Source organism: Pleurodeles waltl, chromosome 2_2, assembly GCF_031143425.1.
Source record: "Pleurodeles waltl isolate 20211129_DDA chromosome 2_2, aPleWal1.hap1.20221129, whole genome shotgun sequence".
Lineage (NCBI taxonomy): Eukaryota > Metazoa > Chordata > Amphibia > Caudata > Salamandridae > Pleurodeles > Pleurodeles waltl.
In genome coordinates this window covers 1,027,039,906-1,027,064,993 of record NC_090439.1, presented here as the reverse complement: position 1 = coordinate 1,027,064,993, position 25,088 = coordinate 1,027,039,906, and the positions used below count along the sequence as shown (strand labels likewise).

Below are 25,088 nucleotides of genomic sequence, written 5' to 3'. Positions count from 1 at the left end.
TACAAAAAATCCTCTTTTGTTTGATTAATTAAACTAAAGTTTTCTGCATGCATCACAACAATCTAGCCCACATACCCATGAGGTCTAGCCGACAAAACTTAGGACTTCTTTTAGTTTACTTACAACATTGCCATGCGGGAAGGAGTGTTTCTCAGTTTGCTTAAACACTCAATTTTAATAAATATATTACTAAACCATGACGTGGTAACATATTATTATCTACACACAGTACCTTTCCAAGAAATGTCCAAAAAACCCTCCACTAACTTGCAGTTTTACTGATAAAACTATATAGTGTATTAACAATCTGTGAAAATTGGGTTTCAGAAAACATATCCCTTGCACATCAACTCGTAAAGTATTCTGATTTGTTTTCATCCTGTTAAAATATTTTTTCATCACACAGGGCTTTCACAACTACTGAAATATTTGTTTCAAATATTTGCACAGTTGACTTAGTCATTTAAATGTTGTGTGTTAGGAAACAACCGGACACCCTATATCCTTCTATTTTACATTCTAAGCAGCAGGTTACACAGTTCACCTTACAAGGTCCTGGAACTCTACAGTCAGAAGGAAAATGAATTGTAAGAAAAACTGGCTTTTGACCTCTGTCTGTGAACACAGAGCAAATGTGACATAAGAACAAGATTTAAAGGCATCTTTTATTGCCCCTCCCCTTTTCAACAGAACAGAACACATGTTCAGTGTCAACTCGCCAGAAGGGATGAGTAAGTATTAAAAATAGCTCGACCTGATCAAATAAGGCTCACCAATGCGAGTGGTCGAGTGGATTTTTTGAGCCCTGATATATCAACACGCTTCTCCGTGATGAGGGAAACTGGACAGGGTAGTGTCAAGAGTGCGTAAGTAGTCCCTGATTGGCTGCCAGATATCACGTAGTCAAGACACTGGGGGCTGGAGAGATGCATACATTTCACTAAAAGTGTCACAATGAAGGAGGCTTACAATCCAGCGCTTGGTAGTGGGTGCCTTCTGGGTTCCGCAAAGGAGTGCTTATTCTCACTTGTCCAGCAAGAGTGCTATAGCGACATAACGATTCAATCTTTTAGGAAGATCTCCCATGTACCCCAAGAGAGCCATCCGTGGGTTCGGGTTAGTATGCGTAACCAACATTATCGCTAGAAGACCAAACACCTAACTCCAGTACGTACTAATATGGTGGCATGTCCATGTCATGTGCGGGAAGTCCTGCATTGGCGCAAGGCATTTAGGGCAGTTAGATGATCGTGAATGATCCATATGGGCCTGAGCAACCGATGTCAGATATACTCTACACAATAATTTAAAATGTAACAGCTTATGCCTGTGATTAAAGGACACATATCGGGTCTGAGCACAACATGCACACCATATGCTCTCTGAGAGGGGTCTACCTATGTCCAACTCCCAGGCCTCTGTAAGCTTAGTATCATCAGCGGGTAATATCGCAACGCTCGCCTGATATAGCCTGGAAACTAGATGTCTGCTGTGATGACTAATGTAAGGGGCTAAAAGTCTTCAGGTGCTAGTGGGTATGAAGGGAAGTGGGCACGGAGAACACTCTGCAATCGACAGAGCACAGACTGCTGAAGCTGAGTGGCGTCAGCAAAACATGTGTCCTCTGTGCGCGAAAAAACATGTTAATCAGGAAACACATCGCCCACCATGTGAATGTCGTATGTCTGCAGTGTGCGCTGCACAAATACTTCCTGTGTGATAGGAAAATAAGGTTTATTTGGTAGTGGCAGAGCGGGGGAGTACAGCAAATCATATTGTAGCATACGTACAAGTTAACACCATGCCCAACAGGTAGTGGATAGAGTTTGGACGTTACTGGGGTCCAAGGGAATGTCCCAGGTTAGTAGCGTGTGCAAGGGTATAGGGGCCGCAAGGTCCCGATCGGGAATGGCTTAGGGAATGTGCATGTCTGGATGGAACCAACGAGGATGCTTGTCAGCCCAGAGAAGCTGCGTCAATAGGTCACAGAGCGTGTTCAAAAAATTGTTAGTGAGCGAAATTGGAACATCTAAAAATAGGTAAAGAAACTGTGGTAGAACTATCATTCTAAAAAGAGATATTCGGCCTGCCTCACCCAACGTTCCATCTGTGCCTTCAATCTGTCAACCGTAGGTCCATAATTAAGCCTTATAATTTGCTCCTGTCCCTATGAATATGAATGCCAAGATATTTGGTTGAGTCATTACACCATTTTAGTGGATATTCCGAACGGGGGAGATTGGTGGAATCAGTAAGAGGCAAGAGTTCTGATTTCCCCTTGTTAATGTGTATCCCAGAGAATGCACCAAAACTGACTATTTCGTCCAATATGGGATTCAGATTGTCTCCAGGGTGATGCACAAACAATAAAATGTTGGCCGCATATAATAATATGAGAAGTGGACCACTTTTAAATTGTAAATCTCTGTGAATATGCTTCTCCTGCATGTGGCGCACCAAGGGATCCGTTGCTATTATAAAAAGTAAGGGCAAGAGTGGGCATCCCTGTTGAGTGCCCCGCTCAACGGGGAGGGATGGGGGTTAATGTGCCATGGAGCCAAATAGCAGCGGTGGGCTGCAAATAGAGAAAGGAAATCAAAGCTGTAAAGCCTTGAGGGAATCCGATCTTACGCAGTGCGGAGTGCAGGAATGGCCGGGCAAGGGAATCAAAGGATTTCTCCACATGCAACAATGCTGTGGCTGATGGGGTGGTAGGTTACACTCTGTTCAACACTGAGAAGACAGTGCGGAGGTTAAGAGAAGTGGATCGATGTGGTACAAAGCCTGATTGAGCTTGGAAAATAATTTGTTTTAAAAGTAGCAAAAGGCGCAACGTTTAAAAGAGAGGGGGGCCTGTAAGAGCCGCACTCCAGTGGGCCCTTGCCAGGCTTAGACAGCAGAGTGATGACTTCTTCCTGCAGTGTTTATGGGAGTACACCAGTGTTGACCGCCTCCACATATACTAGTAGAAGCTGTGCTGCCAAAAGCTCCTTATATGTTTTGTAAAATACCCAGATGAACCCATCCAATCCAGGGGCATGCGTACCTTCCATGGCATCTATGGACTGTATAATTTCATCTACTATGAAAGGCTCACTGAGGAACTGTTGCTGAGAGGTGGTTAACAACACCATTACAATTTCAAGAAGATACGCCTGCAACTCCTTGTGAGGAGGGGCAGGTGGGGCAATGTAGAGTCGGGAGTAGTAGTTAACAAATTCTGATAGGACCTCTGAGGAGCCCATGATGTGTGTGTGCCATCCTCCGTCCTGACGTCTAGTAGGTATGTAAATGAGTAAGCAGGGTGGAGTAAATGGTACCATGTACGCCCTGGGCGCTCTCCCGCACCATATCTGCGGGCCCCACTGGATTTCCCCAGATGGAGTGCCTCCCTCTCCGCCAATTCGTGAAACTCATCCAAAAGCTTGTAAAGGTGGGATTTAGCATCAGACTCTAGTGCCTCATTCTCAACCACTGCCAGCTGCATCTCCACCCCAGAGATGCTGTGCCTGATGTCACGCAGAACTCCAGAGTGTTTAGAGATGTAGATGCCCCTAGTGTATGCCTTGAATGCATCCCACAAAATTGCATGTGATTTCAATGAGCCTTCATTAATCCTGAAGTATTCGATCATGGCCTCCTTCAGCTCCGATCTGGAGACTGTATCGTGCAACAACAGATCAGGGAAAGGCCGGGACCACGCAACACCCCCCAGCACAGGAATATTAAGTGTGATCAATACTGGGGAATGGTCGGATAACGTGCAGCAGTGGTGCTTTACGGCAGTAATCAGTGGAGTAGTTAGACCAGACAAGAGCCAGTAATCTATGAGTGTTCAGGTACCGTGGGGCACTGAGTGAAACGTGAATGCCCTTGTGCCTACATTATGGCAATGCCATACATGCTGTAAGGAATATGTTTCACAGATAGTGTGCAGGAGTCGATAAAAGCGCGGTTTAGTGGTAGGGACTGTGGCAGTGGTATCCACCAAGGGATCTAGTAGCATGTTAAAGTCGCCTCCCATGAGTACGTGATCCGCTCCAAAGCAGTGCATGTGGGTCTGTAAGTTCTAAAAGAAGTCAGGAAAGTCAGTATTTGGTGCATAAACATTTATAAGCAGTACCTTAAGGCCCACAAGTGTACCTGCGACCATGAGAAATCTACCCTCTCCATCTGAGTAGGATAAGGAACATGTAAAGGTGAGGTTCTTGTGGATCTGGATGCTAAACTATCAGGAGTATGTGCTGTAACTGACAAAGTAGCGGTAGGAACCCCAAGCGAAAGCAAATGTATGTGTGGAGCCCGCAGGTAAATGCATTTCTTGTAAAAAGGCAAGTTGCACCCCATGTCTGGTCAGGTACTGCAGCACTTATTTCCCCTTACAAGGGTTATTAAGTCCTCGTATGTTCCTAGACATGAAGGTCACCGCCGTTGACCGTTCCCTGACACATGCGATGCCTGTCATGGACATGGTGTGTTCAGGCGCAAGAATTGGTGAATCAGAAAAGAAAGTAAGTATACAGTAACGTTCTGAGACCTAAAGATTAGAAACAACCCCTCTCCCCCACCCACACTCGGCAAAGAACAGCCAAATGAATCCCATAATTCCAAACTAAGAAATACCCTCATCAGGGCAGTAATAAGTTTGGTATCAACCATGTGGGCGTAGTAACACTAGGGCCAGTTACCCCCGTGGAACAGTAAGGAAAAAAGAGTAAATACACAGCATAATGGGTGGACATAAGCATTAAGGTAATGGGTTTCCAATATCTCAATCAATAGGAAACGATATGACCTAGCTAATTGACAAATAGACATTGCAGAGCTGGGGGATACAGCCCAGCGGGCTGTGGCTGGACATCAGTCCAGAGGTATTGGCAGACGGATTCGTGCCAGGCATCTCATCCCCGGCAGCAGAGGCCTGGGATGCAGCATCCTGTCTGCAATAGTGCTTGCAAAAAGTATTGGCCTTGGTGTGGATTGTCGAAGTATCGTGGTTTACCATTCACATCCACCTGTAGCCTGGCCGGGTGAGCATGCCATAAAGTAGGCCCAGTTTCTGGAGTGCTCTTTTCAGTTCAGTGAATTTCCTCCGGGCTTCTTGGACAGGAGGGGTATAGTCAGGGAACAAAGAGACAACTGTGTCTTGGTAATGGAGGGGCTCCTTCCCTCTGGCGAGGTGGAGTGCCTTGTCACAGTGTCTGCAGTTGAGTAGTTGCGCTATAATGAGCCACGCCGGGTTCCCAGGTGCTGGGCGCGGACCCAGAGAGCGGGGCGCCCTCTTAACAACGAACGTAGCTGTGAAATTTTGGTGACCCAATAGTTAAACGAGCAGACCTTCCATGAAAAGGTCCTTTGAGCAGGTGTTTGTGGATTCAGCAATCCCTGCAATGTGTATGTTTTTTTTTTTTGCGACCTCTCGCCTCTAGGTCTTCGTTCTTAAACTCCACCATGCGTAGTCTGGCCTCCACCTTTTCCAGCCTCTTCACCGTTGTTGTGGCCTCAGCCTCCAGCCCCGATATACGTTCCTCGGTGTCCTCCAGTCAGGTCTGGTGTCTATCAAGATGATCTCCCATGCCATCCAGTCTGGCGGTTAGGGTGTCGAAATGAGCATCAATTGTGTGGAAGCCCGAATGGAGCTCCGCCACGATGTCCTCTGCACCTGCCATTCCCGATTTCGCCGACCCACCATTGGCACCCCTCGTGGGCTATGATGTAGGTTCCTCGAAGGGGAGCTTTCATTGTTTGGGGTCCCCGCGCACCATGTCCGTATCAATGGCCCTGTGCTGTCTCCCGTAATATCACGGATGAGGCAGTAGCCCTTTGTGAGTAGTGCCAATGGCAGTACAGTAAATGCCACCACAATGCCAGAAAGGATGCACCACAAAAACGTTAGGAACAGCAAGTTGGGGAAAGCTCTAGGATATTATATAGCAACTGGTTAATTAATGCAGCAATGTGGATCATGCACGTCTGGCACAGGCCCCGCATGGGCTTCCAGTAAGAGTGTTGACAAGAGGGCACCATCCATCTCTAAAAGGTCCCCCGATGGCAGCATGCTCAGAAGTCCACATGGGGGCCCACCACCATGCGCAACCAAAGAATTAATGGCTTCGGCGCCACAGCGCCCCACCGCTCCGATCTGCATGAGCATGGGGCAGCCAGAGCACTCAGCTCTGGTCATGCGCCACCTCCAGTCTTCCCTCGTCTCCTTCGATCGTCTGTCCGCCTGGGGAGGGGCCCCTACGGGCAATGGGCAGGGGAGGGGAAGGCCACCCTCCGCACTCACTCCCTGGCAGCACAGCACTGCCCGATCGGCCACACACCGAAGGCTCACCCGAGGCCCCTGTCGCCACAGGGCCTCCGAGGCACGCAGGCCATGAGCGGGTAGGCCGCATGAGTTCAGCTGCCCGCCACCGCGCAAATGGAGTCACTGCAGCACCCTCATACTCTCCTAACTTCTAGGGTGTTCCGGCTATGGTGCTAGCTGAGAACGCTGTCCCGAGCTTCCCATTGTCCGTTGATCCGCGGGGATCGCCTCCAGAGCTTCACAGCCGAACAGCCATTATGCTTGCTGGCTTGGCCACGCCCCAACTGTAATTTCAATTTTTAATTCTTCAAAGAAGTAGTATGACATTTATAAGGTATAACACAATCCTCTTGAGCTCGGGGCTCTAGTGTTTACCTGGCAAGTCCCTGTCCCACTCTCTTCTATGTAATGTGGTTGGGGTTATTCCTTATTTACTGGTGGTCACATCCAGGGAATGCTCATTAGCAGGCCTTACTCAAGAGTCCACTCTGACTATTAGAAAACAGTCAAAAGTACCTGGGATGCCATAGCACCTTAAGTAACGAGTCCCCTGGAGCCCGGCAGGCCCATATCAAGTCTTATCTGCTACAGCAGCAAGGAGGTAATCAGCGGCTCAGCGGGTACCCTGACTGCAGACACTCACAATCCTCCAGTCCCATTCTTTCAAGTTGGTCTACATGTTGCATGCATGGCAGAACCTGGCAGGCGCAAGCTCTTCCTGAGCCTCACAACCGGCTCTAACAGTGATTGGAAATACTCCTGGCGTCTGTGAGTGCTGTACATTCAGAGCTTCACAAACAGAGGAGCAGGGGTGTTGTGGAGGCAGGGTTTAATCCTAGGGCTTCCTATCTGGTCCCAGTGGTGATGTCTTCTCAACATTCTCCAAAACTCACTGGAGAAATCAAGGGCAACTCTTGATGTTTGTTTTTGCCCTCCAGGTAGCAGCCTCCGTTTTTCGGGCGACAGCCCGAACATCACAGTACCTGGTACTGGCAGCCCTTTCCTGCATATGGAGTTGGCACAGTTTCCACTGGCAAGGCATTGGTCTTCTCTTCATAGTCACCTATGCCATGATGGCCCCTCCTGATACATGATATACGTAGGTCTTGGTGCTTTGCCAGCAGCAGTTACTTCCACTATGGCCCCTTGTGGCATACGGGATCACCGCAATGAGGATGTACATGTTTTATGCTTCCCATACAGCACTTGGTTCACAGCTAAGTTCACAGGGCCCTCACCTGGCATACAGGGGTCACTGATCCGATTCTGCACATGGGCAACAACTCATACAGTGCACAGCCATCTCTTCGCCCCTTGCACTGGGAGTCTTCTAGGCAGCGCTCCGCACTTGAATTTGCTCTGTCCAACATGGTCCTCTTCCTCACAGAGCACTCTGGTTGTGGGAAGCAATCCGGCGTGGGTGCTGCAGGCCTCAAAGCTGGTGGTCTTTGATTCCCTGGGTGATATCACCTCACCCATCAAGGCAATTAGCCGGCCATGGCCCCCCAGTCCTGGTCACAGGCAGATGTCTTGCAGAGCTTCCCCTCTTCACACACCCCGTCTGGCTGCTTGGCAGATGGCACATTTTTGGGGTCTCTACTTCCCCCTATGATAGTCCATTTTCAGATATCAAAACTGTCACAGCTGGAGACATTCCGAAGCATACTGCACAGCACTGCCTATCCCTGTACTGTACCCTCCTGAGGCACTTATACATCCAGCGCTGCACAGCACTTTACATCCTACTGATGTAGGCCAAGCGTGGTTTAAGCATTCAGCAGCGTAGGCCTCACTCCAGTGACACAGGTTTAAAAGGACCTTTTCATTCCTACTGATTTCTACACAATATGCTGCCACCACTGTGCTAGTGCTGCTTAACTCCTGGTGAAGGCAGTAGCCCTCCACCACTATGAGGGTAGCGCCTGGCCGTCCCTTCCAGTCCAACAAGACCCCAATCCTTGAAACAGGCCCATCTCATGGTGCACACATGATCCATGTTTGCCTATCTCAACAAAAATCAGCATTAGCCATTCAGACAACAGTACAGCACAGGCACTCAGGGCAGGGCCGCACAACCATTAGCAAGCAGAGGCCTTTTTCATCCCTACAATTAGATTATTTATTTCTTTCAATCAACTAATCAATGAATAACTATTTGTATAGCACAGCTCTGTCACTCCAAAAGGGTATACGGGTGCTGGGGTTTTGCAGGTCTTAGTCAAGAGCCAGGTCTTGAGTCTGCTTCTAAAGACTGCAAGGGAGGGTGCAGTTCATCTCGACTGTTTTGTGGGTAGATGGAACTTACACCTGACTAACTCCTGAATTTACAGGCGTAAGTCACACACACTCATGGAATAAAATACATTTGTAAATGTGGACCAACGTTCTTACAGAGACTCCCGATTTATCTTTCTCCTCCAAGTTTGCTCGAATTCAATTGTTTTCACCACCCCCCCCACAACGGAAGGTTGGTCCAGGTATTCACTACCTTCCTCCGGCCACCAGTATTTCTGTACCACAAGCCCTACAGGCTCGCTCTCCCAGTCCTCGCTGGCTGAGGTTATGGTACTACTGCTGGACTGCTGACGAGCTCACACTTCGGGTCTATGAGGCAAAAAAAAACAACTGCCCCTTCCTGATAAATGTGATGCAAGAGACTGAGGAAAAAGGAAGTCACAAGCTTATGCAAGGACATATGATCATACGCAATCCCTTGCATAACAATCTGCACTGCAGTGCTACAAAGTGTGCATTGCACGTACAACTCCCCGCTTCTGGAGCTGCATGAGTAAAAGTGAGACTAAATGGCGCTTGCGCTAACGAGTTTTGCACATAGGCTAGCAACGCTTTCCACACCCTTCGACATCATGGGGAGTAGTACTTGACACTTTGATTGTTGTTGGACTTTTGCTTATGGAGGGTCATCCTGAATCTTTTTGCCTCCTATTTTTTCTGAGCTGTCGCTGTTGGCTTTTGAACTCTGAGCACTTTCCCACTGCTAACCAGTGCTAAAGTGCATATGCTCTCCGTGTAAATTGTACGTAATTGGTTCTCCATGATTGGCATATTTGTTTTACTGGTAAGTCCCTAGTAAAGTGCACTAGAGGTGCCCAGGGCCTGTAAATCAAATGTTACTAGTGGGCCTGCAGCACTGGTTGTGCCACCCACACAAGTAACCCTGTATTCATGTCTCAGACCTGCCACTGCAGTGTCTGTAAGTGTATTTGTACACTGTAAATTCGACTTGGCAAGTGTACCCACTTGCCAGGCCTAAACCTTCCCTTTTATTACATGTAAGGCACCCCTAAGGTAGGCCCTAGGTAGCCCCAAGGGCAGGGTGCAGTGTATGGATAAGGTGGGACATATAGTAATGTGGTTTATATGTCCTGACGGTGAAATACTGCCAATTTCGTTTTTCACTGTTGCAAGGCCTGTCTCTCTCATAGGATAACATGGGGGCTACCTTTAAATATGATTAAAGTGTAGATTCCCCTAGAGAGTAGATGGACATGTGGAGTTTGGGGTCCCTGAACCTACAATTTAAAAATACATCTTTTAGTAAAGTTGATTTTGAGATCGTGCGTTTGAAAATGCCACTTTTAGCAAGTGGGCATTTTCTTGCTTAAACCATTCTGTGACTCTGCCGTGTTTGTGGATTCCCTGTCTGGGTCAGTTTGACAGTTGGGTTGTTTTTCACCTCACACCAGACAGTGACACAAAGGGAGATGGGGTGTAACCTGCATTTCCTGATTAGCCATCTCTGCTAGGAGGGAGGGGTAGAGTGGTCACTCTCATCTGAAAGGACTGTGCCTACCTCTGACAATGCCGGCTCTAACCCCCTGCTGTGTGTCTGATGCCTTGCCTGGGCAAGGCAGGATTTCACAAGTAGGTGTGAGTCCCCTTTGAAGAAAGGTGACTTCAAAGACTAAAATGGGTATAAGAAGGGCACCCAAATCTACAGACTTTAGAAACACTTCTGGAACCAAGAGGAACCTCTGCCTGGAGAAGAGCTGATAGCTGAGGAAGAAGTGCTGCCTTGCCTGTGACTGTGCTTTGTGGAGCTTTCCTGCAGTGCTGCTTCTGCCAGAGTAAGAGGGCAAAGACTGGACTTTGTGTGCCTTCCATCTTGTGAAGAAATCTCCAAGGGCTTGAATTAGAGCTTGCCTCCTGTTGTTTGAAGTCTTAGGGACAGCAAAGACTTCTCTCTGCCAGCACCTGGAGTCTCTGGAGAGACTCCTGCCCCGACAAGTGGTACCCTATCCAGTCCCTGGGCCCTTGAAAGGAAAGCTGGTGGAATCCAAGGAAATCGACTTCGGACGACTTCGGACCGACGCCGCTGCTGAATCCGGTAACGCCGCCTGCACCTGACGCCGTGACCTTCGCTGGAACGCGACGCTCTTCGCAGGCCCGATGCCGCAGCAGCCCCGCTGAAGTCCGCGACTCCGTGGAAGTCGCCGCACCACGTCGTGACCGACGCCGCTCGAAGTGCACGGATTCAACGTTTCGCACAGACGCCGCGATTCCCAACTTCGCGCATCGGCTTGTTCTCACTCTTCACCAAAGGTACTGTACTTGGGGGTCTACACGACTCCGTGTCAGGCGCCGCTGGTGTCGGCTTGTTGGGAACGACTCCGTCACGACGCCGTGTTACCATCTCATTGAAGCATGTTTGTTTCTAAGCGCTATTTTTGAGTTTAATCTTTAAAAATTCAAAACTTGACTTGTGTATGTCGGATTTTTGTCGTTTTGGTCTTGTTTTGTTTAGATAAATATTTCCAATTTTTCTAAACCGGTGTTGTGTCATTTTGTAGTGTTTTCATGAAGTTACTGTGTGTGTTGGTACAAATACTTTACACCTAGCGCTCTGAAGTTAAGCCTACTGCTCTGCCAAGCTACCTAGGGGGTAAGCAGGGGTTAGCTGAGGGTGATTCTCTTTTACCCTGACTAGAGTGAGGGTCCTTGCTTGAACAGGGGGTAACCTGACTGTCACCCGAAGACCCCATTTCTAACAATTGTCAATTTACATATCACTGTGTGATTGACTTTAATTAAACTTATCCAGTGTTGGTCCGCGTAGATACATGTCAGATTATCACAATAACCATTTGTTGCATAAATTATTTGTAAGTGAATTTACTAGATTTTGTGTTCTATGAAGTGTAGGATAGATTCATTCAGTCTGGATATTAATTGGACCCATTTGACCTTTTTTTTAAATTAAAGAACTGGGGAGAGGGCAGGACCTTTAAGGGGAGGGTTATGCAGAAATCCTGGGGTATTGGAGGTAAAACAGTCGAGATATGGTCCCTGCATAAAAGGATTTGAAGTTAAAGTTAGACTTAAAGGATATCACTTCCTGGATCTAGGGTGGAGCTTCCTGGGCAATGAAGGAAATGGCAATATAAAATCTCCTCCTGCACTTGCTTATGTCTCTGGCGACATTCCTCATTGTTTTGGCTTCTTTGCCGCATCTTAGTTTGTCAATGGCAGCCATCATTGTGGGTGCCCTTGTCAGTTCCCTCTTGTTTTCCATTGACCTCACTTATAAATTCTATCTTATGGACAAATGATCTTACCTGCTTGTGACTGCCTTAAACTTGGTTATCCTCTTTTGGTGTCCTGGGGCTTTGGTCCTCGGTCCCGGCTGGACGCAGAGCTCATCATTGGTCACCCACACCGAAGATGGGGTAAGTTTATTATTGACCACTAAGAGGTGTGTATGGCATTTATCTTGAAATAATAGGGATTTGTCTACGCTGATGTCTTCCGCAGAGTTTCGAGCAGTGGTTCTGTGATTGCCTTGAACCGATATCTAGTTCCTTTTTCTAACCACTATCACTGGCGTTTTCTCTTCCCCTATTTCCCCCTGGTCCCTAATTGAGATATTTATACCAAATTAATTTTGATAGATGGACGGGTGGGATTCTCGGTTACCCCCACCTGGGCAAACTCACTATTCTTCCTTATACTTTAACAGGCTGCCTTGTCTAAGTTCTGCAGATGAGGGCAACTCAGTACTTTCTATTAAAGCCCCATGGAGAAGATGGGCTCCGGCAGGGTCTAGCTTCTTTCTTGAAGTTCTGCACAGAAGAGAAGACCCATCACATATAAAAGAACAGGGAAGGTCCGATTGCTCCCTAACAGTTGAATGACTATGTGCAGAGTAAGACACAGAAGTCTAAAGCAGACAATGTTCTCTCTGGTGCGCAGCTGAATGACTATGTTTACAAGCGGGCACTTCAAGCTCCCTACTCGGTGTGGGACCGGAACATTGTGGCCTAAATATCACCTATAAAGTATTGTGTTCTTATATTGTTTACAAATGCATCACCCCTTTGGTGTTAATAATGGAAAATCTATTACTAGTGAAACAATGTTATTGTAAATGATATTTAGGTCACGCTGTGAACATCCTTAAATATTGCGTTTATAGTAAGAGCCACCTATTTGTTAAAAAATGTCCGATTGTCCGCGTGTGCTAGTATAAACCATTAAAAGCCATACCTATTCGCTCTGTCAGTGTATACTTGGCAAATTACACCTATTTAGTGTCCACTCCTCTAGCCTGCATCACACAGTGTTTGCTGTGCAATACCTCTTAACCCCTAATGCATTTGTTTGAGGGGAGGCATGCCTTGCCAACACTAAAAAGGAAGCAAAGTAAGTTAATGCCTACCTGCAGGGCAGCCCTAGAAACAAGAATATGCCATTAAAAGCAAATCTATTGACAAGAGGGAGAAAACATACGAACAGGGAAAGTGAACTAGTGTTGTCATTGCTGGGAAAAGCATGGCCACTGCATGGTTATAATGCCACAGCTCCAGATGGTCGGCAAAGATGCCTTATGTGGAAAGAGGGAACAGGTAACTGATCTGCAATAAACTGCTGCCACATATGTATCCACATTGGCAATTAGTAAAAATCTACAGCATCGTTCAGGCCATTGTAAACGTCTGTTAGTGAATATTTGCAATTTGTGCACAATAGATCACAACATGCAAATACACCTCGTCCACACTTGGTATCTTTTAGCCATATTTCTAATCCATTGTGAAAGTTGCAACTACCAACTGTATATAATCCTATACATTTTGTAACTGCAACTTGAACGCCTCCATTCCGATCTGTAAACAGGGTACTTGTACCCACATAGCAGCTTTTGTACATTTCAACTAATGTTTGATGCATACACAACATGTTTCCTGGAACATTGGGCTTCTGTGAGAAGGGGGATACCTGATCCCTTGGCTCTACGAGTGTCAAGCAGCATAGGTTCCATCTTGCCTAGTGTCACTATAATTCGCTGCTGCTTTCATGTCTGAAGTCATTAAAATTGTTATAGCCATAATAAACACTCCACACTATATTTCCTGTAGAGTGCTACCAGCAAATGAGTATGCAGCAATGCATAAACAGCTGATGTCACCTTCTGGTGCCAGCTGTAGTATTAACAGAATAGAATCCTCTACACAAATACTTAGGTGGCAGCATGTTCTACTCATGTTATGCGGTCCCTACTTTGGTAAGAGGACTGCATGGTTAGGGCGGTAGCACCGCCGATTAAAGGCGATTGAATGCAACCCACACTGTTAGCAGCTGTCAGCCTAACTCCTGGCTAGCTCCCAGTTCCTCAACCAAACCTCCAAACCTGATTTGTGGCAACTGGACACTCAGACTCCTCAGGGAAGTCATGGAAACAGATCATACCCCTTTCGTTCAGTTACCCACACATGCCAAGGTGAGACACACAATGCAAAATAGATTATAAGAGCATTTATTTAAGCAGTCGCTTTCTGGTATAAAAAGCATGTGCTGCGATATTTTGGCAGAAGAAACAAAGCAATGTAAGCAACATCACTATTGAAGTGAAGAAGATAAACAACCCCACCATTTTGTGTGGTTCTGGTTGTACTAGAGGTCCTTACCTAACCCTATGTCTACATCTGAGAGCATAGTGGTTGTAACTCTCTGCCTTACCTGATCTAAGGCATTAGCCCCGACCCCATACCTGGATAGAATAGCAGAGGTCTGACTGTTGTGTAGATGGCAATCTTCTTAGGAAGCTGAGAAGTCAGCAGCAGCAAAGCTGTCTGTCGTGTAGTACGCATCCCAGGATGGTCATGACCAGAACTCCCTATACCCACCTTGGGCCAATGTGTAGCTCAATATAATGACCCACGTCTCATTGGGAACACAGTTCTGATGTAATGCTGTGTCTCAGAGACAGAAGCTGGCTCCTGGACTGGCAATACAAGTTAGCATATCATTTACTGAATGTAACAGCCTTGGACAAAAGTACAGATTATATGTAGTGCAAAGGCTGATTAAATTTATAGAATGATCCTTGCCTTCCTAGAACAAAGCGGCAGATAAAATATGTAAAAGCCACAGCTAAAAGCAGTTTTGTTAATACGTAAATAAAAACATATATAAATGTAAATACATGACAAGCTGTGAAAGTAAGCTAAGACAGGGGTGCCAAACCTCGGTACTAAAAGGGTCCTCACAACACTCACACTCCACTTTAGACTATTTCATGCTGAGGAACCAGAGGGTGGTGACATTTTGATTTGCTGGCATGGTGAATCATTGAATGGCCATACAAAGGTTTGCACAGTTCTAGATTTTTGGTGTGCTCTAGTTAAGCTACACATAGGCATCACCTGATTGTCTACTGTGACCTTCGCTCACGACCTCCCACGCCAGATCTCCAACTGCTTCATTTGTAAACTTGCAGTAACTTAATCGCCCCTAGCAGATTTCATGCATAAATTGGTGACCCACATTTCAAAACGTTTTAGTCTTACACTATGACACTTAAATAGGTGTTTTAGTTCATTGCAATGAGAACTTTCACTCGCAGTAGTGCTCGTCACTTACTTACTATGGGCACCGAATTCACAAGGCTCCAAGCCAGCCACTAGCAGATGTGCTTCTCCCAAGACTGCTGACCTTGGTCCTGATTGGGATAGCTTGAGTTAAATGGATGCCAAGCTCTCACCCAGCTAGAAGGCACTACATCACTGTGTTTCAGACCTGCCAACTCACACGGTGCCACTTTGTGACGTACAATATAGGTTCCCTTCACATGGTCACCCAGTGAGGAGTAAATATCACATTGTGGCAGGGAAAACAAGCTGAAGACCACTGCAAACAGTCGATTTTCAACTTGCATCTGGAGGCTAGAAACTGCTGATGTCCATTAAGGGATGTGAAAACACATCAGAACATGGGCACCAGACTCAGCAAACTTTTTGGGGGATCGAGGAGGTTTGGAGGTAGGACAGGGGCAAAAGTACCTCTTATGTACTTCTCGGTACAACATCCTCGCCCCCTCAAGGGCCCCATGCCCTTTTCACATGGTGCTTTCTTTGTTGCAGTTGGCAGGTCTGGTGTTCGCTCCTCACTCTAGCCAGGTAGAATGTAACAGCTGTAGGATCCTTGATGGTTTGGACCTCTGTCTGGAACCTTAGAGGTATTCTGAGTGCCACCAGTTTCTAGAGGTAACGTGACACTGTTACTAACAGAAGGCTAATGGTGCACTGTCTCTGAGTCTCAATCATGTTTGGGGGGCTGAAGAGAACAAGCCTATGTATTTGGTAAGAAAATTAATTCTTAGATGGCCACTGATGTGGGATGTCACATATGCATGAATGTGTCTTGACACGCACTCAGGCAGGTGTCATTATGCACCGGCAGCCTTTTTTGCTTTTTTTCATTTTACTGTTCAGGCATGCCCAACAGCCATGTCAGAAAAATATTATGGAAGAATATACAATAATATAATAAAAATATATATTAAAATATATATAATATGAGTGGGAGTGCCAAATAGAAAGTGAGCCTCCCAGTAGCACCCCTAAAGCCACTGGAACTTGGGGAAAAAAATGAATTTACAAATCCCCACCCACTCCACCTCCACCACGACTACTTTTTTAGAGTGTTCACATCCTCAAAATTCCATGTTTTGGTACCATCACTGGATAGTCTAATTAGCCAGTGCCTAAACCCAACAGAACCACAGTGGCCAATGTCCAAAAAGAGCTGCTAAAAAGCCTCTTTCTGGGTTAGTGAACCACAGTGGCCAATGTCCAAAAAGAGCTGCTAAAAATCCCCTTTCTGGGTTAGTGAGTCTGTATGTGTACATATATATATATTTTGTGAATAAATTGCGAAAATACGTGAATTTTCCTGAATGCCATGTGAAAAGAAGCACTGTAATTGGCAGACCGCAACCTAAGAAGAAAGTTGCAGCCGACATTTTATTTCACGGGGCACGGTCCCCTGGGGTAGAAATCCTCATTGAAAGTGGCATTAGGGGTCAGGGAGAAGGTACCCTGTCCCTCGGGGTGTGATATAGATGTGTTTTAGGGGTCAAATTACGGGTTTAAAATAATTTTGCATCACCATGCGTGGAATTCAGGAATGTTTGTAAATTTTCACGAATTGTCGCAAAATATTCACAAATGTGAAAAAAAATTGGAAAAAATAGACTGCCTCATTCATACACTTATACATTCACTCTTACATGCGCTCAGAACTCATACGCCCACTCACATACCCACTCAGAAACTCAAGCACCCACTCAGACCCACTCATAGACTCACACACCCACTTTCAGACCCACTCAGCCACTTACGCACCCACTCACAGAGACAGGCCAAAGGCTGTGCTTGGCAGGGGGTTGGGTGGTTAAAAGGGCTTGGCTGCAAGGCCTGGTGGCAGGCCAGGTCCTGCTACCAACCCCTGCCGCGCACGTCCGAAGGGCATGCGCATCTTGGGTTGGAATAACGTAGGGTAATAAAAATCACTTTATGTTAAAAAAACATAGAAATTCACTGAAAAAAACAATGGTTACAGGGACGTTATAGTTAAGTTCTGAATTTACTCATACAAAACCATAGAAATTCAACAGTTAGACTTCTTTCAAGTAACTATAGCTTGGGCACTAAGGTAACTATAACTTGTGCCTTCGCCATGCACAGCTAATTATTCCACATAATATATCAATGATGAGATCTTGTATGGCATCTTTGATATTATCACTGCAGCATTTGCAATAAAATTATTGATAAGAAAACTGTGCATGGCAAGGGCCCGAGTTACAGTTACCTTAGGGGGCGAATTATAGTTACTTGAAAGAACTCCAACTATAACTGCTGAATTTCTATGGTTTTGTATGAGTAAATTCAGAACCAAACTATATATATATATATATGTATATATATATATACATATATATATATATATAGAGAGAGAGAATATTTTGTGTATTGTGTGGCATACGTTGTGTGATGACATTGGCTTTCGCGAGACAGCTAAAATTGTCTGTAGGTGAAACCTAAAAAGGTGATTTGTGGCATAAAAATATGCCACTGTTTCTGCCAACGCTTAGAAATCTGCTATGATGACATCACAGAGGCAGCTGGAATGCTGAGGAGAGTCAACTCAGCAGTGACTGGTGATCAGTTTGAGGAGTCACACTGTGCTGAATTGGCACTGCAGATGCATTATTAAGTGGGATGTTGCAGAACTCTATGTAGGTAAGGATGATAGACACACATAGAAGAGACAAGTGGTATGAGAGGACCCAGTTTATGGCTCATGTGACAGAGCTGCAGCAGAAGATCGGTTGGCAGAATTACATAAAAAATTGTAGTTCAGGCCAGTTAAGGGGAAAGCGGGGTTACTTCTTTTACCTATGCAAAGATGAGGGTGGTTTTATGACTGCCAATGCCAGGACTTTTAACTGGAATAAAATGGGGAAGATTCACAATGTGTATTCAGTCATACACCAGCTCTGATATATGTGAGCAAATATGGCTGTGTGGTCCAGCTCTACGTAAGGGCATGGTCGAGGATATGGTGGTTAATGTAGATTTAGTGATAGACACAAAAATTATATTAACAGCACATATTTTGTTCTCAATATTAAGCCATATTCACACTAAAATAATAACTAAAATTTATATTCATTGACTAGAAGAGAATACATCAACTATAGAAAAAGTTTAGAACTAGCTCCAAGCCATCCAAATGAAGTAAATATAATTACATAATGTAAAAGAAAACAGTAAAACTTAAAACATTTAGAAACTGGAATCACTGAAGCGAAGGTTTCAAGGCTGTAGGTGACTACAACCCTGGAGCCAATAGAAATAGAAAGAACAAAAGTGGATCTATAATAACTGGATTTTTAAAGACTGGATTTTTAATGGTGAAGCTTGTAGGATTGTAGCATGCAGGAAGATAGAGGATTAAAGAAACACAGGCATGCAGGCAGCACATGTAGGATTCTGTTGTAATCAACGATGGATGCTCGTAGGTTATAAAAGAGGTAGGCTTATTAGCTTAGTTGTAGGTTACAGATAAAGCCCCACCAGGAGCAGCATTCTGCCGCTCAGCCCTTCTCACTCCAAGTGTCCACTCATCCAAGCACAAACACTGTCAACATTCCAACCATACAATGACCTCACTCACTGGCTGAGCATCAGGGAACATTAAGGTAGTGGGGAGAATGCATAAGATAGAAGAGGCCACAACACATTTCCCCCTTATGAAAACAATGAAATATTCAACATAACGGAGAACAGTAAAAACACCTCCATCAACCATCCTTCAAAATTATGAATACCACCCCATCGAAATAAACAGAACAGGTTAATAAACACTTTCTGCTTAACTTCCATACTTCAATGGGATGTAAGATACTAAAACACAGTTAATCAATACATTCCACAAATTCAGAGGCTACAACACATTTCCCCACTTATAAAAACAATGAAATATTCAACAGAACAGAAAAAGGCAAAACATCCCCATCAACTGCCCTTCAAAATTATGAGTCCCTCTTGGCACTGAACATTTGACAAGCTAGTGGAAAGTCAGTTGGAGGAACAACAGCAGCCACTTGAAGCGCTGTGCTTAAGGGCACACATTGTGAATAACAGTTACTGTCTACCTGTTGCCTGGGTTGCTGAGTTTCCCCGCTCCCTTTTCTACAAGAGAGATCATTGGGTACCTGATCTGTTTCCAAGAAGCTTTCTGAGAGGAAGACTACAGCGCCGACCTGGCACATGGGAACAGCTCTTGTGCAGTGGAGAACATGTGAGCCAATTTTTCGTATGAGGATAAAGAACTGTGCATGCATTTAAATGGAATAAAATGTACAGTGGCAATGTATTCGGGTGAAAAGTCGCTCACCGGCGTGGAGTATTTGAATATTTTCCACAGAATAATTGAACTTTAGATATACTGTCATGTACTCAATGCCATACATTGCTTGAGTGTATTTTTCAATACTGCTATCCTCTATTTTAAAGATGCATTTAGTTGAATTGAGTAATGTTATGTTAATGCTGACAATGCTTGCCGCTGCTGAAATTAATTTTTAATGCCGTATTGAATTGAGAAATGTTATGCTGTTACTGACATGTTTTAAAGTTGTTGAGTCGTGGTATGTATGTTACGCATGGGAGGTGCACCCTAATGCTATTTTAACATGAAATTTTGCTTACCATATTCTGCGTGTGTATATTGGCCTGAAGTTTTAAAGCCAAGCTTGATTTTAGAGACATATTATTTGAGGTTGGATGCTAGAGTCACGTGCAGAGTGACTTTTTATGTTGTGATATTAATATTTTGATCCATATTTGGTATTGTGTTTTTGACCATCCTTCCTAAGGGGTTAAGGATGTGGAGGCAGTGTGTTAAGCCCAACGTTAGGGGGGTACACCCCAGTGATATGTGTCAATCCTTCCTATGGGGTTAAGGATGTGAGGACAGTATGTTAAGCTCAATGTTAAGGGGGGGTACACCCCAGTGATGTCTCAATCCTTCCAATGAGGTTAAGGATTTGGGGGCAGTGTGTTAAGCCCAATGATAAGGGGAGTACATCCCAGTGATATGCGTCAATCCTTCCTATGGGGTTAAGGATGTGGGGGCAGTGTGTTAAGCCCAATGGTAAGGGGGTACACCCCAGTGATATGTGTCAATCATTCATATGGGGTTAAGGATGTGGGAGCAGTGTGTTAAGCCCCATGTCAAGGGGAGTACGCCCCAGTGATATGTGTCAAGCCTTACTATGGGGTTAAGGATGTGGGAGCAGTGGTTTAGGCCCAATATTAAGGGGGTAAGTAGTTACATCCGAATGCAGTAGAGGGTAGGTGAAACCCTGGTTCTGTTTAAGTGAATGGTGATGGGGGTATATGTTTACACCCCAATGCAGTGGAGCGTAGGTGAGACCCTGGTTCTGTTTAAGTGAATGGCGAAGGGGGTACGTTGTTACACCCCAGTGCAGTAGAGGTGGAAGAAACTCTAGTCCTGTTGAGTGTTGAGTTGTGGAAGGCAACAGGCTGGTCCTGTTATAGTGTGCATGATGTGTAGGTAGTTAGTGTTCTCTGTTGCGTGAGCGGGGAAGGTTTGTGTTATTTGTACACTTGTATTGTAAATTTGTGGAACATATTGATTAACTGTATTTTACCATCTTACATCCCATTGGAGTATTGAAGTTATGCAGAGAGAGTGTTTGTAAACCTTTTCTATTTATTGCAGAGTGTTTGTTAACCTGTTCTGTTTATTTCGATGGGGTGTTACTCAATTTTGAAGGATGGTTGATGGGGTGTTTTGCCGTTTTCCGTTCTGTTGAATATTTAATTGTTTTCATAAGGGGGAGATGTGTTGTGGCCTCTTTCTATCTTATGCATTCTCCCCACTACCTTAATGTTCCCTGATGCTCAGCCAGTGAGTGAGGTCATTGTATGGTTGGAATGTTGACAGTGTTTGTGCTTGGATGAGTGGACAGTTGGAGTGAGAAGGGCTGAGCGGCAGGATGCTGCTCCTGGTGGGGCTTTATCTGTAACCTACCACTAAGCTAATAAACCTACCTCTTTTATAACCTACGAGCATCCATCATTGATTACAACAGATTCCTCATACAGGATAAATACGACTAACTAGCAGTCACAATGAGACAGTCAAAACCTAATGTTGAATAAAGACTGGAAGCCATGATGGAATGGTACGTAGTCAATGCTTCCTGGGAGAGGGGGCAGCTTAAAGATGGCAACTGCTGACTTGTGTGTATTTACATAGAACACCAACGACAGGCCTGAACCAGGACCAAGGAAGGTCTCCTCTGCACGATGGAGTAATGGGCTCTGCCCATAATTCTAAGGGTTCTTTGCAGAAAAGCAAGTGATTAGTCAGAAATTGTGCTTTGGCAGAGGTGCAAGTGCTCGGAGAAGAAACATTCTTGCTGTGTCCCAAAGAGCAAGAGCAATTAGATTAACCTGACTCTATGCAAAGGTTTTATAATGTAAAGTGAACCTGGGAGCCAAAACCTCACCTGCTATAACCAAGGTGATAAGTTTACATATTCCGACGAAAACTGCATTGAATTTCTCAATGAAAGTAGTGCAAGAAACATAAGAAGATATTTGGATATTTCTTATTTTGTAAACCCTCTATTGTTTGTCGCTACTCATTTGCACTCCGTTAGTGCTGTAAATGTCTGCACAGCCAAAGCAAAAAAATAACAGCAAACAATACCTGGGATGAGGGAGCCCTGTCTGATTCCCCCTTGAAGTCTAGGTACTGCTTAGTGGATTACTTTAATCTGCTTTATGTCCTGGATATACAATTCTTATCCTGTTGAATGAGGGGAGGCCTTTTCTTGGGGACCTGGAGCATTTAAAAGTTACTGGAAAGTATCCTGTGAAGGTACTGTTGTTTATCACTGGTGCCCCAGGGGCTGCAATACATTTGCACTGCAATTTGATAACCAAGTTACTCCCTTTAGGCACACACCTCTGCTGGCCAAGGGAAGCTTAGCAGGGTAAGGGGTAAGCAATATAACCTGACACATTAAATATCATCCAAGTGTATATCCCGCCAGACATATAAGTTCAAAGAAGAATGTATGTTTTATGTAAGTCAGTTAAAGGGAAAGCTACGAATACAAAACCATAGAAATATAGAAGGTGCTAGCCGAAAAAGCTTGGTGGCAGAATGTGAACAAAGATATTTTTATACGTTTTACAGGCTAGGTGCTAGATTTTCTGTAATATTTTCTGTCTGGCCATTGTCCTAATTAATTTGTATTTATTTAGCATCTCTATATAGAATGCACTTTATTTAAACTGTTTCTGGGGGTTAGGAAGTGAAGTTACAGGTAGAGAGCATGTTGTGTGCAGACTCCAGAGGCGGCTCTCCTTTAAGGGCTCCAGGGCTACCCCCGTTTTTATTATACAAGAGTGAATACAAACCTATCATTCACTCTTGGTATAATAAAAATAACTGTCGACCTACTTCGGGTTCAGCCTGAAGCAAGTAGTGAAACTGCCTGTTGGTTGGCGCAGGCGCATTAAGGCGCCCGCACCATCCATCAGAGACATTGTCTAGGGCTGGTGACATTTTAGCCCTGCCTCCGGTCACGGTGCACCTCTGTGTCTCTCTGTCTGTGACGTAATGAAGGATCACAGCTAAAGGCAGCCACTAGGGCTGCAGGCATACGCCTCCAGTGTTTGTGGCTGCATGCCAATCACCTTGTCTCCCTACCCTCTCCCAGTCCGACACAGAGAGACGGAAACCTGGTATCTGCGACTGTGCAGGCCCAAGGTTTCACGGGCCAGCGCAGGTAGTAGCAGGAAGGAGCGGGAACCCAAATAGGACCTGTTCAGACAGCAAGGTGAGCCCCAAAAAAAAGTGTTTACATGTGGTGTACTGATTATTGAAAGAGTTTGTGACCGAGATTGTGTGTATGGTGTGAGCATGCCAATGTGTGTGTGTGTGTGTGTGTGTGTGTGTGTGTGAGAGAGAGAGAGAGAGTCAGTGAACGAGTGAGTGACAAGAAGAGTGAGTATGAGTGAGACTGAATGTTGGAGAGTGTGGGAGAATTGCCAGTGAGCTGTGTGTGAGTCAAAGTCTGAGTGAAACTGAGTGGGAGTGACAATCACTGAGACTGGCTGAGCCAACGTGAGTCAGAGTGAGTGACAATAAAGACTTGATTGAGACTGATTGAGACAAGTTGAGCTCAAGTGAGATTGAGTGAGAATGAGACGAACTGAGGGCCAGATTTGCAATGTTTTGGCGGAGCACAGCAGCGCAAGCCTTCTTGCGGCGTTGCCCTTCATCAAAACAAAAGGACAGGAATGCACCCCTGCGAATCTACGAGATCTGGCGCATTCTTGTCCTTTTCCCATGTGCTGGCGCACAAATTGCTGCCGTGCGCTAACGCAGGCACCCTTGCACTATGGTGCACGGGTGACTGCGTTGCAGGGATGATTGTTTTTGTGCAGGAAGGTGCTCCTTCCTGCACAGAAACAATCCCAATAGGAGTTTTTCTCTTTCTATATGTACTGCAGAATGCAGCAAACATAGAAAGAGGAAAGAACTGGGAGAAATAATATATTTCTCCCTGTTGCGTCACTTCTACGCTACCCCCTGGGGTGGCATAGGGTTTTGACACATTCCCAGGTTTACAAAGCCTTGTAAATCTGGGATTGTGTCAAAATCCATGGACGTTGCATGGCAACACCCACCCAACAGCCATGGAAATGCCTCCCTGACGCAAAGTAAGGCAAAACAGCTGCTTGCACTGCGTTGCATTACTCCATATCTATAAAGCCATGTAAAGCCACACAAAGGTGGTCATTCCTACCTTGGCGGGCGGCGGTCGCCGCCCGCCTGGCGGGAACCGCCAGAAGACCGTACCGCGGTCAAAAGACCGCGGCGGTCATTCTGACTTTCCCGCTGGGCTGGCGGGCGACTGCCAAAAGGCCGCCCGCCCGCCCAGCGGGAAAGCACCAGCAACGAGGAAGCCGGCTCCGAATGGAGCCGGCGGAGTTGCTGGTGTGCGACGGGTGCAGTTGCACCCGTCGCGATTTTCAGTGTCTGCCAAGCAGACACTGAAAATCAATGTGGGGCCCTTTTAGGGGGCCCCTGCAGTGCCCATGCCAGTGGCATGGGCACTGCAGGGGCCCCCAGGGGCCCCACGACACCCGTTCCCGCCAGCCAGGTTCTGGCGGTGAAAACCGCCAGAACCAGGCTGGCGGGAAGGGGGTCGGAATCCCCATGGCGGCGCTGCTTGCAGCGCCGCCGTGGAGGATTCACAGGGGCAGCGGGAAGCCGGCAGGAAACCGCCGCGGTCAGAATAGCCCCAGAAGCACCGCCAGCCTGTTGGCGGTGCTTCCTCCGTCCCCTACCCTGGCAGTCTCGGACCGCCAGGGTAGGAATGACCCCCAAAGTGCCTTTGCATGACTTTTCAGATATGGGTCAGCAGCCTGCGCCGCTGATGCGCCAAAATAAGTGACATTTCGGCGGTGCAGGCTGCTTTTAAATCTGGACCTGCGTGTGAAAAAGTGGGACTAGTTGAGTCACAGTGATTAAGTGAGAATAAGTGGTACTGGCTGAGAATGAATGACATTGAGTGAGATTAAGTGAGAATAAGAGACACTGAGATTAAGTGAGTGAGTGATATTGAGTAAGACTGAGTGACACAGAGGAGACCAAGGGGGTCATTCTAACCCTGGCGGTCCAAGACCGCCAGGGCTAAAATGACGGGGGCACCGGCAACAGGCTGGCGGTGCCCCACTGGGCTTTCTGACCGCGGCGGTTCGGCCGCGGTCAGAAGTGGAAAACCGGCGGTCTCCTGCCGGTTTTCCGCTGCCCAAATGAATCCTCCATGGCGGCGCAGCAAGCTGCGCCGCCATGGAGGATTCTGACACCCCATACCGCCATCCTGTTCCTGGCGGTTCTCCCGCCAGGAACAGGATGGCGG

General features: G+C 46.0%; 1 protein-coding gene across 1 annotated transcript in view; it reads left to right on the top strand.

The window, feature by feature from the left end:
• The window catches only part of TMEM71 (transmembrane protein 71), a 160,771-nt gene that overhangs the window by 18,272 nt on the left and 117,411 nt on the right, over positions 1–25,088 (top strand). The window lies entirely within an intron of this gene.